At 43.8% G+C, this 16,320-nt stretch overlaps 1 long non-coding RNA gene across 1 annotated transcript; it reads left to right on the forward strand.

Annotated features, from left to right (window-relative positions):
* Positions 1-6: 6 nt before the first annotated feature.
* On the forward strand, positions 7-16,110 carry LOC131401582 (uncharacterized). The gene is made up of 3 exons (XR_009217770.1): positions 7-50; positions 2,693-2,770; positions 16,084-16,110. It is a non-coding gene; the product is annotated as an uncharacterized LOC131401582 (long non-coding RNA).
* The last annotated feature ends 210 nt before the right edge of the window (positions 16,111-16,320 follow it).

The raw sequence follows: 16,320 nt of genomic DNA on the forward strand, positions 1-16,320 counted from the left end.
AAACCAGGTTGTTATTCTTTGCCACGAAGTACACTTCAGTTTCCTCAAAGGTAGAGAGTTAATCGTGATCTCTCCAAATTGTGATTTTGTCAATTTCTGAATATCCTAAGCTTGGCTCTGATACTAGTGTCTCAAAAAAGTAAAACGTGAGACAGTTTCTGAAGTTTGAGCACCTAGTTTGGGGAGAGGTTTGCTGCAGGGGGAGCAGCGGGAGGAGAGTGGATTTGTTAGCTTCCCTTTCAGTTTTACTGCATCTTCCCCAATTGCAAAATGTACAGTGCTAAAAATAAATTCTACCTTTTAATTTAGTAATCTCAGGCTCAAAAATTTATCCTAAAAGAGTAATCCAAAAGAAAGAAAAAGTAAAAATACCTAAATTGATAACATTGCCTATTGTAATCCTGAAAAAAGTCATCAACCTCCCGGTCTAGTAATAGCACCCTATGCAGTTATGATACATCAGTTTGATCATTAGGAAGCCAATAAAATAATTATCAAAAGTAAACAACTTGCAAAAAAAAATTTCATATAAAGTTAAACGAAAGAAAGCAGACTCCCTACTGGGTATTACGAATTCCATTATGTGAAAATATATATGCATAAGCAAAGATGGAAAGTATAAAAAATGTAACTTACTGTTAAAACAGTGGAATGAAGGATAATTTATCGATACTTAAAAATATCTTCAAGGGGCCGGCCCGGTGGCGCAAGCGGTTAAGTGCGCGCGCTCCGCTGCGGCGGCCCGGGGTTCGCTGGTTCGGATCCCGGGCGCGCACCGACGCACTGCTTGGTAAGCCATGCTGTGGCGGCGTCCCATATAAAGTGGAGGAAGATAGGCACAGATGTTAGCCCAGGGCCGTCTTCCTCAGCAAAAAAAGAGGAGGATTGGCGGATGTTAGCTCAGGGCTGATCTCCTCACAAAAAAAAAAAAAAAAAAAAAATATATCTTCAAAATTTTATTCTGCTTTTACAATTTTTTTAAATATCAAATCGTTTAAGTAACTGCTCCAGGGAAACTGCTACGATTTTCGATTTTCCTCCGCTCAATTCCTAAGGCTCTCAACCGATTCTAGCCTTGTATGGCGATTTGACGTGTGTGGCATTAACAGAAATGGATACACGTAGGCCCTGGAGCCAGACAGTCCTGGATTCCAGTCCCTTGAACTGTTCCTTTCAGGTGAACAGTAGTCAAAGAAAACACAAAAAACTACAAGTTCATTTGATAAAGAATATGAATGTTTATAAACCAATATTCAAAATAGCTGCACACATCTGTTTTCACTTGAATAAAAAAATCACATTGTGACAAATTTTGTAAGCTTAACTTAAAATACATGAATATTAACATTTACTAATATAGTTACACATTTTGTTTCCATCATCAACGAATGTGATGAAAAACAGCATGTTGTTATTTAAACACAGCAGGTTTTGACCAGCCTTTGAAAACTGATCCAAGAATGTGCGCTGCATTTAGTTAGAAACCATTTATTTCAACTTTTTTGGACCCCTAGAGGTTTCCTACTCACATAAAATATTCCAAAGCCTCAGTTTAAAATAAAACAAAACAACACACGACTGCTGTATTTAATCTTAGAACACTACAAAACTCCCTTGTTTAAAAATATGAAAATTCTGAAAGTATTTTTTAAGTGTATGCTTTTATTTTTCACATCAAAATTACTTGATTGAACATTAAGCATCTGATATCTCAGGGAAGGCCAGCCCAGTATCCTGTTTTTCAGAGCTGACAAGGTGTTTCTGATGCAATCTATGGACCAGCAGAGACCCATTTGACTAAAGAAGAAATAACTAATCAAGTGTTCTCTAAACATTGCTGCATAATGGAATCAACTGGGGAATCTTAAAAAAAAATACTAATGTCTGAATCCCAACTGCAGACATTCTGATTTAATTGGCATGGGTTACAATTGGGGATCAAGAGTTTTAACAGCTCTCCAGGTGATTTTAATGTGCAGCAAAATTTGGAGCCACCACAATGATGCAAGACACAATAGTGATCTAAATCACAATTAGCCACAAATGACAGATGCCTATAGAGGAGAACTCACTTTTAAAGAAGTTTCTCAAGTTGGAAATACTTTATAGTTTCTCTCTGTTTCTTAAGATCAAATTTATGCTTTTTCCGAAAGTTATAATGACTCTTTAATTAGTAGTCTTCAGAGGGGATTTATATCGTTAAACACTCAACAGTTTTTTTCAACCATTCAGTTTAGGTTATTGTATATAATCACTGCTATACACTTATCTATTACATGTAATGATACACTGAAATTACCTTCGAGGCATCACGGTATTAAGAACCATCCATAGTTGATTGACTGTTTGAAGCATTCTCCACAGAACCCCTGAATTCAATAGCTGGTTCATATTGGATGTTAATACTTCTGCCTATGGTATAAGTTCACTGGCAAAGAGTAGAGTCAAGCATTCTAGAATCTGTATCATATCCAAATGTCTTACTGGGACAGCTGAAAATGCTAAAGGGGAAACTTAGCAGTCATAATCTAAATTCTATACAGCTTACCAAATAAGAAGTAACATTGCTCTATCAGACTACAGGCCAAACAAATCAAGAAAACAATGTTGTTTTCTCCTGCAGGAGATCAGTACGTAGCTGAGGCCCCAGCCTCTATGTAGGGAAAGCCATCCCCTGCACAGGCTCCTGCAGGAGACAGGGAGGCTGCTGAGGCCTGGAGGCTTGGATGCTGGATGGAAGGGCTGCATTTGCAGAGGTCACCCCCACTGGGTGAGTGGGGACTCTGGGACACCTGAAGTCACAGATGCAAGTGACCCGCACCTGGGAAGGTGTGAGGGAGGTGCACAGAGGGCAGTGCCTCAGTAGCAAGCAGGGCTTCATGCCCATGGGCAGCACTCCTTGAAAAATGTCAGCTACTCCTTTGGACTCTGGAGAGCAGAAAGCACCTAGGGCTACCAGTGGTCCACGGGAGGCCAGGACAGCCTGCTGACTGGCAGGCATCAGGCCTGCAGCATGAGAGGTTCAGGGTGAAACTGCTCCAGGGTAGCCTGGGCCAGCGGATTGGACAGAAAAGATGACCACCTGGTTTTTGTCACTCTAGTCTGTACGTGCTCGTCTCCCCAGCTAGCCAGACCATGGGGAGGGTGGCCCTGTGGCTGAACATCACTAGGGATTGAGGAGAAGGTGCCCTTGGCAATATCGAGTTCCTCTTCTTCATGTGAGGCCAGGTTGAGCTGGCTCCATGCCTGACCTCACCCCCTTGGCGTCGGTGGGCTTCTTCAAGTCAAAGTCATACTAGGCTTCGAGTTCATGGCACTGAACACATTGGCATCCTCAGGGGTCTTCAGCATGAGGGTGAGGGGCCAAAGGAGGGTTGGCTATGCTCAGGACAGCCACACCAGTGACAGGGAAATGCACAGAGACAGGAAGCAGATCAGTGCTTGTCAGGGGGTGGGGGAGTGGATATGGGGGCATGGCTGCTTCATGGGTACAGGGGTTCTGGTGGGGCGAAGCAATGATCTGGAACTAGATAACAGTGACAGTACACAGCATAGAGAATGTAGTTAATGGCCACCCTGAATTGTACAACTTTATGTGATGAAAACATTAAACTTTATTGAATCTAAATTGGAACACATAAAACATAAAAAATCATAAAACATAGAAAAGGGAAAAGACATCCTGCCCTCACAGGCAAGGTGAAGGACAGCTCTGGTGTGGAGCTGGAGCAGGCCGGGCCTTAGTTGCTGGTGATGAGGGCGGTGCTGCAGCTGCTCTAGCGCTGGAGCCACTGCTGTAGCTGATGCTGGACATCCCACCAGCTCTGGCTGTGCAACTGGCCCAGGAGCTGGACCTGATATGGTGCTGGAGCTTGGTCTGTCTCAGCCGATGGTGCCTGACCTGCTTCTAGTATTAGTTCCGGTCCTGAGACGGACTCTAGCTCTGCATTGTTGACAGATTTGGTGCGGGAGCTAGTGATGGAAATGGCTGCTGCTCTGGAGCTGGTCAAGTGTGGGAGCTGGAGGGAGCTCTCATTCTGGAGCTGGCCACAACTGAGCTCTAAAGCTGGCACCAGAGCTCTCACTAGTCTGCAGCTGGAGCGGGATCTCGTGCTATGTGGCTCTAACTTTGTAGGTTGAGGTAACTCTGCCTCTGCTGCTGGTGACCGAGCCTTCTCTAGCTCCACAGCTGGTAAACAACGTGTCCTGTCCTTTAGATGGGGTCAATGACATCACCAACCCATCATGAGCAGTCCATCAGATGGTGGGAGCACTCCAGCAAATAGCATCTATTACATTAGTGATATTTCATCTCAGTTCCAGTTACATATTTATTTTAAATATACTTAGAAGGAGAATAGGATAACAGAAACCATTTACTCTTTGCTGAGATTTAACAGAGCACACCATATTGATGTCATTTTTTAAGAAATATTACACAGTGGAAGACACCATTCTCCTTCCTCTCTCTTTCCTCCCCAGAGGTAACTACCGTCTTGACGTTAATATATGTATTCTGTACACATTGTCTTTTGCAAAAAGACAATCGTCCCAAATTTGCTGAGGTTTTTGCTATAAATGGCCATCAAAGATATGCATCCTAGTGGATACTGTTAAAAACTCTGTCCTTTCAAAGTAAAGACAACAGTTCAACAGTTAGTTGCGAAGACACCTGCTTTGTAGATATGGTTTTTAAAAGAGAGGTTTGAAAATATCTCCATTATGTTACCATTGATCCACCTTATTTGGAAGAGTTATGTTCTGTCAATTCTTCACTCACACTGCATGAGCAAGAATGAACCACTGCTCCCAGGGGAAGGACAAGGTGAGGTTTTTGCAGCCTCTGGTCGTGACATGTTTGGGAACCTCTCAATGCACAACCTTGTCTTATGTGTGTCTCTTGAAAATCACCTTATTTCATATAGATTGTTGATTAATTACTTGAAATCTAGGCCAACAGCACTATCTATAACTCATGCCTGAAGGACGCTCATCCAACACAACCATTTTCTACGAAAGGCCCATCACAGGCTCCTTGTGCTTATGAACACTACACGACACTTCAGCACTACATTTGAGGGCCATTCTAAAGAGCAAAAGCACCAAGGAGAAGCACAAAAGGTGACAAACGTAGCATTCCATAGATTAGAAAAAGGACATTTGTTGACGTGAGAATTAAAACAAGAGTTTTGATACTGTAACAGCAAAAACTAGAAACAACCCAAATGTACACCAAAAGGAGAACGGTCAAAGGAGATGTTGTTTACTCATACTAACATGTAACAGTGAAAAAGAATGGCATAGGTCCAAGCAAATTGTTACAAAAGTATCTCCAATGTAGTTTTGAGTGAAAAGAGGAGGTTGCAGAACGAGGTCCATGCCTCACAGGAAGAGGTCTGCCTGAGGTTTGATCTCCAAGCAGCTCTATCAAGCCTAATGCCAACTGCTGTGAAAAAGGAAACAAAAATTCTGTTTCTGGAATGTGCTATTTGCCTAAAGAAAATCTTGCAAGCATGTGACTGGTAAGTTCATCTAAAAGGACAGAGAGCTGAGACTTTGCTGAGCTTACAGAATAGGATTTACGAGTTCTTTCATTCCCTGATTCCTAAGGAATATTTTTAAGTAAATATCTGCTTATGTGACAACATTTCACGTGAGAATCACTTGCATTATAACCTGGTAATGAGCTTGTGGGGCTTAGCTAACCATTACCAAGGCAAAGTTTTGCTGGCTCTCCTCTCTACCAAAAGCAATCTAAAAGTTGGGCAGGACTATTTTGGGTTAGCTGGTGCTATTTGGGCTTGTTTGCAGCACACACACCCAAGAAGTCTCTCACCTCTGTGCCTCTGTACTTGAGGTAGCTTCTGCCTAGAACCTCTACCCAGGATGTGTAAATGGCTCACTCTTCATTTCTTCCTGCCTTGGCTCAAATGTCCTCTGAGAGGTGGACACTAAGACAGGATTAAACGGGCAAGGATTTTATGAGGGGAGATGCTTCTGTAACAGAAAATGGGGTGGGGGAGCCTGGAAAAGTGGGAGAGCCATCAGGCCATGATGCAAGTCTGACTCTAAATGAGGGGGTGATAGAGGGAAGGATGGGTCCAAGTGTCCTACACTGCTGTATAGTCTAAGGAAGGCTTAGGAATGCCACTGGGGAGTCCTTGAGCACAAGCAGATCAGCAGAGGAGTCCATGCCTCCCAGGAACAGGTCTGCCTGAGTGTCTATCCCTGCCTCACTCACTGATTCGGAGCAGTCCAAGGGAAGCATGACCTCAGTGCAAACAGAAGATAGATCTCATAGCCCAACAGACTACTGACTTCATAGCTTTGTTTAATTACGTTTGCTGCAGGTGGAGGCCTTCCAGGAGCAGTCTCCTGGATACCATATCTTATCAGTCAGTTTTCCCTGATCACTCTCTGCAAAACAGCCCCACAGAACAGTAAAACATCAACCACATTTCACCAGGAAACAGTAAAAACACATTTCAGACTGGATACAAGGCACATTCCAGGACAACAAAGTAATCTGAACTGGTGTTGGGAGTAGATTAAAACTGGATTACTTCTAGGGATCAAGCAATATCAAGAGAAAGAGAAGGAAGCAAGGGAGGGAAGACAGAGGGCGTTGGCCCTCAGCATTTGGGGCTAGTATTTGGCCATGCCCATCAGGGATCATAACCGGCTGCAAGACATCCTACAAGCCATAAAGTCAAAACACCTCATTCATTTACAAAAATACATTTCATGTATTGACTTTTGTTTTAACCCGTCCCCTCATTTCAGACAGGAGATCCAGAAAAGGGAGACAACTAGTCAGTAGCAGAACCAGGACTAAAATCCAGGGCTCCAGACTCCTGGTCATTCATTCAGGAGGGCACCCCTTGTTCCTGGCTGCCTGCCAACCTGTAGGAGGACAACATTGGTGAGGACAACCTGAAGGAACTGAAGTTCTTTCCTTCACAGAAGTTCAAAGGAGGTGCTTGAGCTGGATCTTAGAGGATGACTAGGAGTTTGTCAGACATCTGAAGGGCATTGGAGGCAGTGCGTGCAAAGTAGGGAGGCCTGAAACAGCGCTGGGATCAGAAGGCACAAGTGGAGCCTTCTGCTCAAGTGGATGAAGTGCTGAGGAGCTAGGTGAGCTGGGGATGAGGATGCACTGTGGAAGACAGTGGGGAAAGCCTGCAGGCGTTTTGGCAGCGAATGCCAATAGGAAGAGCTACTCTCTAGCTCACTGTGGGTGCAGCAGGGACTGAGTGGCCTAGTAGCTGATGGGGGCGGGGAACGCCCACAACAAGGCCAGGGAAGAGATGATGACGGACAGTGGCAAAGGTAGTACACAGAGCAGGGGAAGGACTTACCTGGAGATGCGCGGAGGGCGCCACTCCTCCAGTATTTCCCAGGCTGTTGCCAAGAGGCAAAGGGCCTAGTGACAGGAAAGAGCCCTGCATCCGCCCGAGCCAGGCAGATGCTAGGGAAACGTGCGCCCTGCTCAGGCGGGGCTGGAGCTCAGTGGAATGTCGCGCACCAGGTGGCAGGGCCAGGACCTGGGCCCCATCCACCACCCTGAGCATCGCGGGTCCCCGGCTCCGCCCAGCCCAGCCACCCCCCCTGGCTGTGCCACTGGGGCCTTTAGGCCTCTGCCTTCAGCCAATAGGAAACCCGGTGGCGGGCGCATTCGCCAGGGCCTGGGGTCAAGGGTCACACAAGTTGGCCTAGCCTGGTGGCCTGAAGGAGTGAAGGGCCAATGGCGCGGGAGGCGAGGGCCCGGCTGGGGCACCAGCTGGGCTGCCCGGGGCCGGGGCGAGGGCTCTGAACGGCGGCCATGTGCTCGCGGAGCCGGCAGGAGGCGGCCGAGGCCGAGGCCGAGGCGCGCCGTGGGCCTGTAGGTTGGCCAGCGCGCAGCCCACGCTGACCGCACCCTCGTGGGGGCTGCAGCTTTTTGGGGCGCAGGTCGCCCCCCCTTCGTGCTGCCCAGCTCCGGGCCGAGCCCCGCCCCGGCTCGCTGCCGCGCTGCCGGGTCGAGCCGCTGCTATCCCGCCTGGAGCTGGAGCAGAAGGAGCGGGCGGCCCCTCCCTCCGCGCGTTCCGCCCGCTGCCTCCACTGCTCCTCCCCGTGCCCTTGGTCTCTTGAGAAGCTCCCACGCTGGAGGGTGAGACTCCGGGAGTGCGTCCCTCGAGCGGCCGCAGGCACGGGAGGGGGAGGCGACAGGGGCGCTTCCGCCTTGATGGAGGCGCGGAAACGGCGGGTTTGTGGCGGCCCGTGGCATCCGCACCTCCCCGGGGGGTCGGGGTTGTCCTCACAGATCAGGGAGCAGAGGGAGGCTCAGACAGGTCAAGGGACAGGGCCCAGGCCCCACAGCTGATAGTGGTATGTACAGTGGGATCCTCACTCGGGCAGTCGGCCCCGGAGGTTCTGATGTTAGGACAGCTGGCTGCAAAAGCTCCGGGACCTTGCGGGCCGGCTGGAGTCGGTGTACCAGTGGGAAAGGAAGCGTCAACAGGAGCAAGTACAGGGATGAGCGAGGAGGAGCGGAGGTCCGCACACACTAGGGTGTTAGCACAGGAGGCTTCTGCCTTGACTCAGGTTTGAAAAGATGGCAGCAGAGGGCGACCTGTGGCAGCTTCTCTTGGAGCCAACAGTCAGAAGAGCAAAACGAGGTGCTTGGGATAGGTTCTTGTTGGGGATGCTTGTGGGAATCTCGATGCGGGATGAAAAAGCAGCAGATTGGACCAGTTTGGCTTCTGACTTGTCTGTCAAGGGTAACAAGTGATCTTGAACTGAAAAGGGGAGATCAAGAGAAACGGGGCATTGAAGCTCCAGAGGAATGACAAGTTGCGTTGTTTTTTCCTTAATATTGAGTTGTAAGAGTTATTTATGTGTGCTGGATAGAGGTTCTTTATCATATACATGATATGTGCAGATATTTTCTGCCAGTCCACAGCTTTTCTTTTGAAAAGGACACTTAAGTGTCCTTTGAAGAGGCAAATGTTTAAATTTTAATGAAATTCAGTTGATCAGCTTTTCTGCTGTGGATTGTGTTTTTGGTATGTGTAAGAAGTCTTTGCCTAACCCAAGATCACAAAGATAGTTTTCCTCTGTTTTCTTGTAGGAGCTTCATAGTTGTAGTTCTTCTGTTTAGGTCTATGAGCCAGCCATTTGAGCTGGTATTTGTGTATGGTGTGGGGTAGGGGCCTTTCTACATGTGGATATCCCATTGTCCTAGGATCATTAGTTGAAAGACTATCCTTTGCTTATTGAATTGTTTGGCACCTTTGTCCAAGTCAGTTGCCTGTAACAGTCAGGGTTAATTTCTGAACTGTCAGTTCTGTTCTGTTGATCTATATGTCTAACCATATGCTAAAATTATGCTCTTTTGATTACTGTAGCTTTATAATCAATTTTGAAATTGGGAAATGTAAGTCCTCCAGCTTGTTCTTGTTTTTAAAAATTGTTTTGTCTATTCTGAGTCTTTTGATTTTCCACATAAATGTTAGGATTAGCTTGTCAGTTTTTGCAGAAGTACTTGCTGGGATTTTGGTAGGGATTATGTTGAATTTGTAGATTGATTTGGGCACAAATGCCCTCTAAAAATTATTTTGTCTTCCAATCCATGAACGTGGAATCTCTCATTTAAGTAGGTCTTTAATTTCTCTCAAGCATGTTTTGTAGTTTTCAGTTTACAAGTCTTGCATTTCTTTTGTTACAGTTATTCCTAAGCATTTTATCCTTTTTGATGGTATTTTGAATAGAATTGTATTCTCAACTTAATTCTTGGAGCGTTCCTTGTTAGTATATAGAAATACCTTTGGTTTTTGTATATTGACCTTCTATCTTTTGACTTTGCTGAACTTGTATATTAGTTTTATATGTTGTGTATTCCTTAGGATTTTCTACATACAAGATCGTGTTGTCTGGTTGTCTGTGAATCAAGACAGTTTCACGTCTTCATTTCCAATTTGAATGCCTTTGTTTCTTTCTCTTGCCTAATTGCACTGGGTAGAGCCTTCAGTACAGTGTTGAATTGAAGTGCTGTCCGTGTTCTGTTCCTGATCTTAGGGAGACAGCATTCAGTCTTTGACCATTGCGGGTGATGCGAGCTGTAAGGTTTTCACAGATGCCTTTCCTCAAGTTGAGGAAGTTCCCTTCTTATCCTACCTTATGCGGAGTTTCTTTTCTTTTTTAAAATCCTGAATAGGGACTAGATTCTGTCAAATGCTTTTTGTATATCTGTTGAGGTGATCATGTGATGTTTGTCCTTTATTCTGTGAATAGGATATATTATGTTAGTTGACTGTTGGATGGTAAACCAGCTTGCATTCCTGGGAGAAATTCCTCTTGTTCTTGGACAATAATTCTTTTTCCACTGGGTTGGTTTTGCTAACATCTTATTGAGGATTTTTTTCGTGTGATGTCTTTGACTGGTTTTGGTATGAAGATAGTCCTGGCCTCACTGAATGAGTTTCTGGAAAAGTTTGTGAAGAATTGGTGTTATTCCTTAGGTAAATGTTGGGTTAATTTACCAGGGAAGTAAGTCATCTGGGTCTGGACTTTCCTTGGTAAGAAGAGTTAGTTTTATTATTAATTTAATTTTTTTAAGCTTGTTATGGGTATATTAAAACTTTCTGTCTCTTCTTGAGTCAGCTTGGGTAATTTGTGTCTTTTCAGGAATGTGTTCTTTCCTTGTTAGTTATCTAATTTGTTGGCATAAAGTTGTTTGTAGTATTCACTTCTGATCTCCCACAGTTCTGTAGGTTGGTAGTGATCTTCTCTCTTTAGTTCCCGATGTTGGTAATTTGCATTTTCTCTTTTTTCCTTGGTCAGTGTAGCTGAAGATTTGGCAACTTTATTAATATTTTAAGAGAACCAAATTTTGCTTGAATTCATTTTCACTATTGATTTTCTATTACCTGTTTCATTGATTTATAGTTCAATTTTTACTATTTCCTGTAATGCTTACTTTGGGTTTAGTTTGCTCTTCTAGTTTCTTAAGGTGGAGGGTTTGGCTAGTGTTGAGGTCGTTTTTCTTTTGTAATGTTGGTATTGGAAGACATTACAAGCTTTAAACTTCAGTTTAAAGCTCAAATTATGAGTTTGTCTCTAGGCACTATTTAGCTGCAGCCCATAAATTCTGATATGTTGTATTTCCTCTGTCTTCATTCACCTTCAAGTATTTTTCAGTTTTCTTTGGAATTTCTTCTTTGACCCTGGAGTTATTTAGAAGTGTTTAATTTCCAAATATTGATGGTTTTCTTAATTTCTTTATTGTTTGATTTCCAATTTCATTCTGTTGTGGTTATAGAACATACTTTAATTTCAATCCGTTGAAATGTATTGAGATTTTGTTTTTTCGCCTAGCATATGGTCTATCCTGAAGAATGTTCCATGTGTGCTCTAAAAGGATGTGGATTCTGCTGTTGTTTGGATGGAGTGTTCTAGAGATGTCAGGTCAAGTTTGTTGATACTTTCTGGGTTAATTTATTGTTTGCTCCTACTATTATGCACCACCCAGGCAGCTTCAGTGTTCCTCATTAGCCTCTCATTGTTTTCAACAACCATCCCAGGAGGAAAGGCTGTTTGCTCTTGGTGATATCTGCATCAGGTCAGAAAAATAGAGCCTTGTTAATGTGGTCTTGAAAGGAACCACCAGGCAGAACAAATGCGAGTTCTCTGGGAGTGGGGCTTTGCAGTTGTTCCAATCCTTTTCTGCCTCCCCCTGTGGCTGCCAGATTGCAGATTTCCACTGAAATTGTGAGCTGTTGGTGTTGAGGGCTCCTGCAGAGCTGAGGAGAGGTGGATGGGAATAGGTCAGATTAAAATGCCACCAAGCTTGCTGTTCTGACTGAGAGTCAGCTGCTTTCCTGGAGTGAACCTCCCCGAGATTGCTTGAAGTCTTTGGTTCTTTGTCAGAGTTTTGAAAAGTGGATTTTGACAGTTTCCCCGTGTTTTTGTTGCTCCACTATTTTCACTGACGTTGCTCAATCCATGTCCTTTGAATGTAGTTACGGATGTGGTCGGAGCACATCTGCCGTTTTGCTGTTTGTTTCTTTATGTCGTTTTTATCTCTCTGCTCTTCCTTTGAGGCCTTCTTTGGTGGTTAATAGGTATTTTTCTAGCGGACCTTTTAAATTCCTTTGTTGGGTGTTTTACTATATTTCGTTTGTTTTTTTTAGTAGTTGCTCTTGGGATTAAAATATGTATTTTAATTCATCTCAATCTATTTCCGGTTTTTAGTGACCTAATCCTGACGAAACTAAGGCGACTTTGTTCCAACATTGCTCCATTTCCTCCTCTCTCTTTTGTCTGGTTGTTCTGATATATACCACATCTTTATACATTTGAAGCTCAGCAAAGCAATTTATAATTATGATTTTGTGAGATTGTCCTTTAAATCTCTTAAGGGATGAAGATAGACAAAATATATTTGTGCAGTGTTTTATATTTACCTTTATAATTACTTTGACTGATGTTCTTCATTTCTTCTTGTGATTGTTACTGACCATCTGCTGTCATTTCCTGTCAGCCTGAAGGACTTCTTTAGTTCTTGTTCAGACACGTCTGCTCTCAGTGAATTCTGTCAGTCTTTGTTTGGTCATGTCTTTATTCCAGCTTCAATTTTTTTTAAAGTGTAATTTTGCTGGATATAGAATTAATGCTTGGTTGACAGTTTTTGTCTTTCAGACTTTGAATATGTCATTCTATTCGTTTCTGGTCTCCATAGTTTCTGATGAGAAGTGAGCCGTGAATGTGATTGTTGTTGCCTTGTACCTGATGAGTCCATTTTCTTTGGATGCTTTCCAGAGTTTGTTTTTTAACGGCTTAACTGTGTTTTGTTGAGCATCTGTGATCTGTAGATTTATGTTTTTCATAAAATTTGGTGGGTTTTCTGCCATTCTTTCTGTAAGTGTTTTGTTCTACTTTCTTTCTTTCTTGCCCTTCTGAGACTCCCATTTCCTGAATGTCAATACACTTGATGTTGTGCCACAGTTCTCTGCAGCATCATTCGTTTTCTTTTTCAGTCTTTTTTTTTCTATTTTTCAGAATGAATATTTTCTGTTGGTATTTCTTCAAGTTCGCTGATTCTTTCTTCTGCCATCTCAAATCTGCTGTTGATCCTATATAGTGAATTCTTTATTTGTTATTTTGCTTTACAACTTTAGAATTTCTATTTAGGATATTTGTGTTTGTATTTCTGTATTCAGCGTCCATATTTGTCAAGTCATTGTCATGATGTATTCATATGGTTTTTTAACATGGTATTAAAATAGTCTTTGAACAACAATTCATTGAAATCTTTGATGAATCTAACATCTGGGTCAACTGCGTGTCAGTTTCTGTTGGCTGCTTTTTTCCCCCCGGTATACGTCACTCTTTCTTAATTATTGTATTTTTTTTGTTAAAAATTGGAGTTTTTCATGATATATAATAACAACTTTGTATTTTGATATTTTTCATACTGAGGTTTTTTTTTTTTCTTTTTTTGAATTTTTATTGACTTGATTTATAGCCTCAGCCTCCTGGGCTGTGCGTGGCCACTGATATCTTTGCTCGGTTTCTGTTTTGTCCCCCTCCCTCTTATTTTTTTAGCCTGACTTCCTGAGGGTTGCCCCCAGTCTGCATCCCTTTGAGGTCAGCTGATGATTTGGGTTGAGGTTGTGCTCAAACATCTTGAGGTTCTAAGGTTTCTACCCTCTACCTTTGATTGTGTGTAGGTTGGAACCACATCAAAGTTCAGCCTGTTCTCCTGTCTCCTCATCTTTACTTTCCACTGGTGCTCAGGTCTCATCTGTCCATTCGTTCAGTTTCTCATTCAGCCGTGGATGTGGGCAGAGGCTTCTGTCGCTCTCTCCTTTCTAGCATCTTCCCATGAAATTTCTGGCTGGTCTGCCTCTCCTCTTTCCCCAATCAGGATTGCAATCAGGCTCATCGAGGTGTGCATTGTACTTGTTTGGTTCCTACTAGTTTGCTAATGGGCATGAGTTTGCACCTTCCAGTTTCAGCATCCAATGTAAGTCTGTGCTTTCTGGCAACAAAGCTGAAGGTTTTCATGGCCAGCCCTGCCCCGTTCAAACTTCTGTGCTAACTGAGCTGGGGCGGATGGAACAGCACAAGACAGGAAGTCTGAAGACTCCAGCTGTTCTTACCTATAGTTCTCGCAGTCTTCTGTGAATAATTCCTCAGTTTATTTGTGTTTTATTGATTTATCAGGCTGTGAAGTGGTGTTTTTTAAATAATTTTGTCCATTTTTGTAGTTCTTTTTTGGTGAGAGCTTCACTAACCTCTTCACTCCACCATAGTTGGAAGTGCTCTGCTGGCACTTTGTTATAACACACATTACTGAATGCTGACTCTGTGTCAGGTGTTGTTCGAAGCCTTTTCTCATAATAGCAGAGTTAATAACACAGTAGGTGCTCACCAAGTATTTGTTGAGTGTTGAATCAACAGCTACTACAAGCAATGAGAGAAAGCATAGTGTGCTGGACATCCTTTGTGGACTCGCTTCTTTTCTATCTTTCCTGCCGTGTAGTCCGGGGCTGTCTCCAGCCTCCCCAGTGGGTCGTTTCTGTGGAGCTAGAGCCGTTCCCAAAGGCCAAGGAACTGACCTTTTTGACTCACACAAGAATGCATGTGTATATGTTCCCTGTGAATGTGAGGAGAGAAAATATCACAGGGCAAAAGGAAGGATATGTCACTTTGGGATGACTTGATTAAACAAGTCACCAACAAGTCAAATTTAAAGGAAATATTTAGCTAGCTTTCTTCAGACCATGATGCAAATAAAAAAATAATTTTTTTTTTTTTGCTGAGAAAGAGTCACCCTGAGCTAACGCACGTGCCAATCATCCTCTATTTTGTATGTGGGTCGCAACCCCAGCCTGGCCACTGACAAGTGGTATATGTTTGCATCCTGGAACTGAACCCGGGCCGCCCTAGGAGTGCGTGCCAAACTCACCCACTGGGAACTAATACACAGGGCCGGCACCCCCGCCAACAAAATTCTTCACATTTGTTCTTTATTGGTCACCTGGCTTTTCCTAAGGATTAGGTTTATATATAGTCTCTGAGACTGACTACAGAGGCCTGTGATAAACTGTAAACAGCCAACAGACAGTGGGGCATCATTTGGGTTACCATAGAATTTGTCATCCAGTTTGTTCGAGAGTAAACTTTGGGACATCAGGTGTAAGCTAGGACTATCCCAGGCCACCCGTGAAGGTGCGCACTCTGGGTTTTATGGGAAAGGAGCCGATTCTAAAGCCAGGCTGCCTTTGGCTTCAGCCCTACCGAATCCTCCGTTTCCTCACGCGGCCCGTGAAAGGGAGGATTGATAACATCACATCGCGTTTGGGTGAAACACCCAACAGAGTCACTGGGCTGTGAATGTGTCACTTTCGCTGTGGCTGTGGTATGAATGCTTCTTCATGGCAGGTCTTTGAGAATGTCACAGTGCAGCATCAGGGTCAAGAGGGTGCATTCTGGAAACAGACAGCCTCCACTTCTTAGCTGTGTTACTGTATTAGGCAAGTTACTTAATCTCTAGGAGCCTCGATTTTCTCCTCTATCGACTACTCCTCTTACTACCACCAGTAATGATAGTGAGTACGTGCCGTCGCTCTTACACATGAAGTTAGGTACTATTCACTGTAGGGGCTTTAGCTCTATTAACTCATTTAGTCCTGACAGCAACCAAATAAGAGAGATATTATTCTGAACTCCAGTTCACATAGAGGGAAACAGTCAAAGAGAGGTCAAGCAGTCTGTGTCAGGTCACACAACTGGTCAGAGTCTACCAGCAGTAGACCCTCTGGTGTTGCGAAGATTAAAACGAAGGTTATGTTCAACTTTACTGCTTTGTGAGACTGTGTCTTGGTGAATGGGGAGGATCTGATAACTAGATCCTTGGGTGAGTGTGAAGATGAAATGAGATAGTGCATCTCAAACACCTAGCATGTAGCAAACATTCCATAAGTGTTGGTTGCTGTGTTAATAGTGTGTGTTCTTGGAATGGGTAAACAAGCTGCCATTTATTGCTGAAAAAACTGGACTTCCCAGATCAGTGAATGCTTTATGGGAACTCTTTTTCAGATTTCACCTGCCGCCTGTGGCCATGGAATCACACTGCTGCCTCTAAAAATAAGGATGGGACGAAAGTTTGGGGGATGGAACTCAACAGAGATTCTCAGTTTGGATTTGACAGGAGCCAAAAAGAGAAAATTGAGGCTCTCCCCTTGGCTTTTTCTGCTGTGATTCGCTGAGGAAGCTCCCTCTGATTTTCAAGAATCTGATGACATAAAGCAGACCGTAACAACAACATAGATTGAG

The sequence above is a fragment of the Diceros bicornis genome (genome assembly GCF_020826845.1).
Source record: "Diceros bicornis minor isolate mBicDic1 chromosome 1 unlocalized genomic scaffold, mDicBic1.mat.cur SUPER_1_unloc_8, whole genome shotgun sequence".
NCBI lineage: Eukaryota > Metazoa > Chordata > Mammalia > Perissodactyla > Rhinocerotidae > Diceros > Diceros bicornis.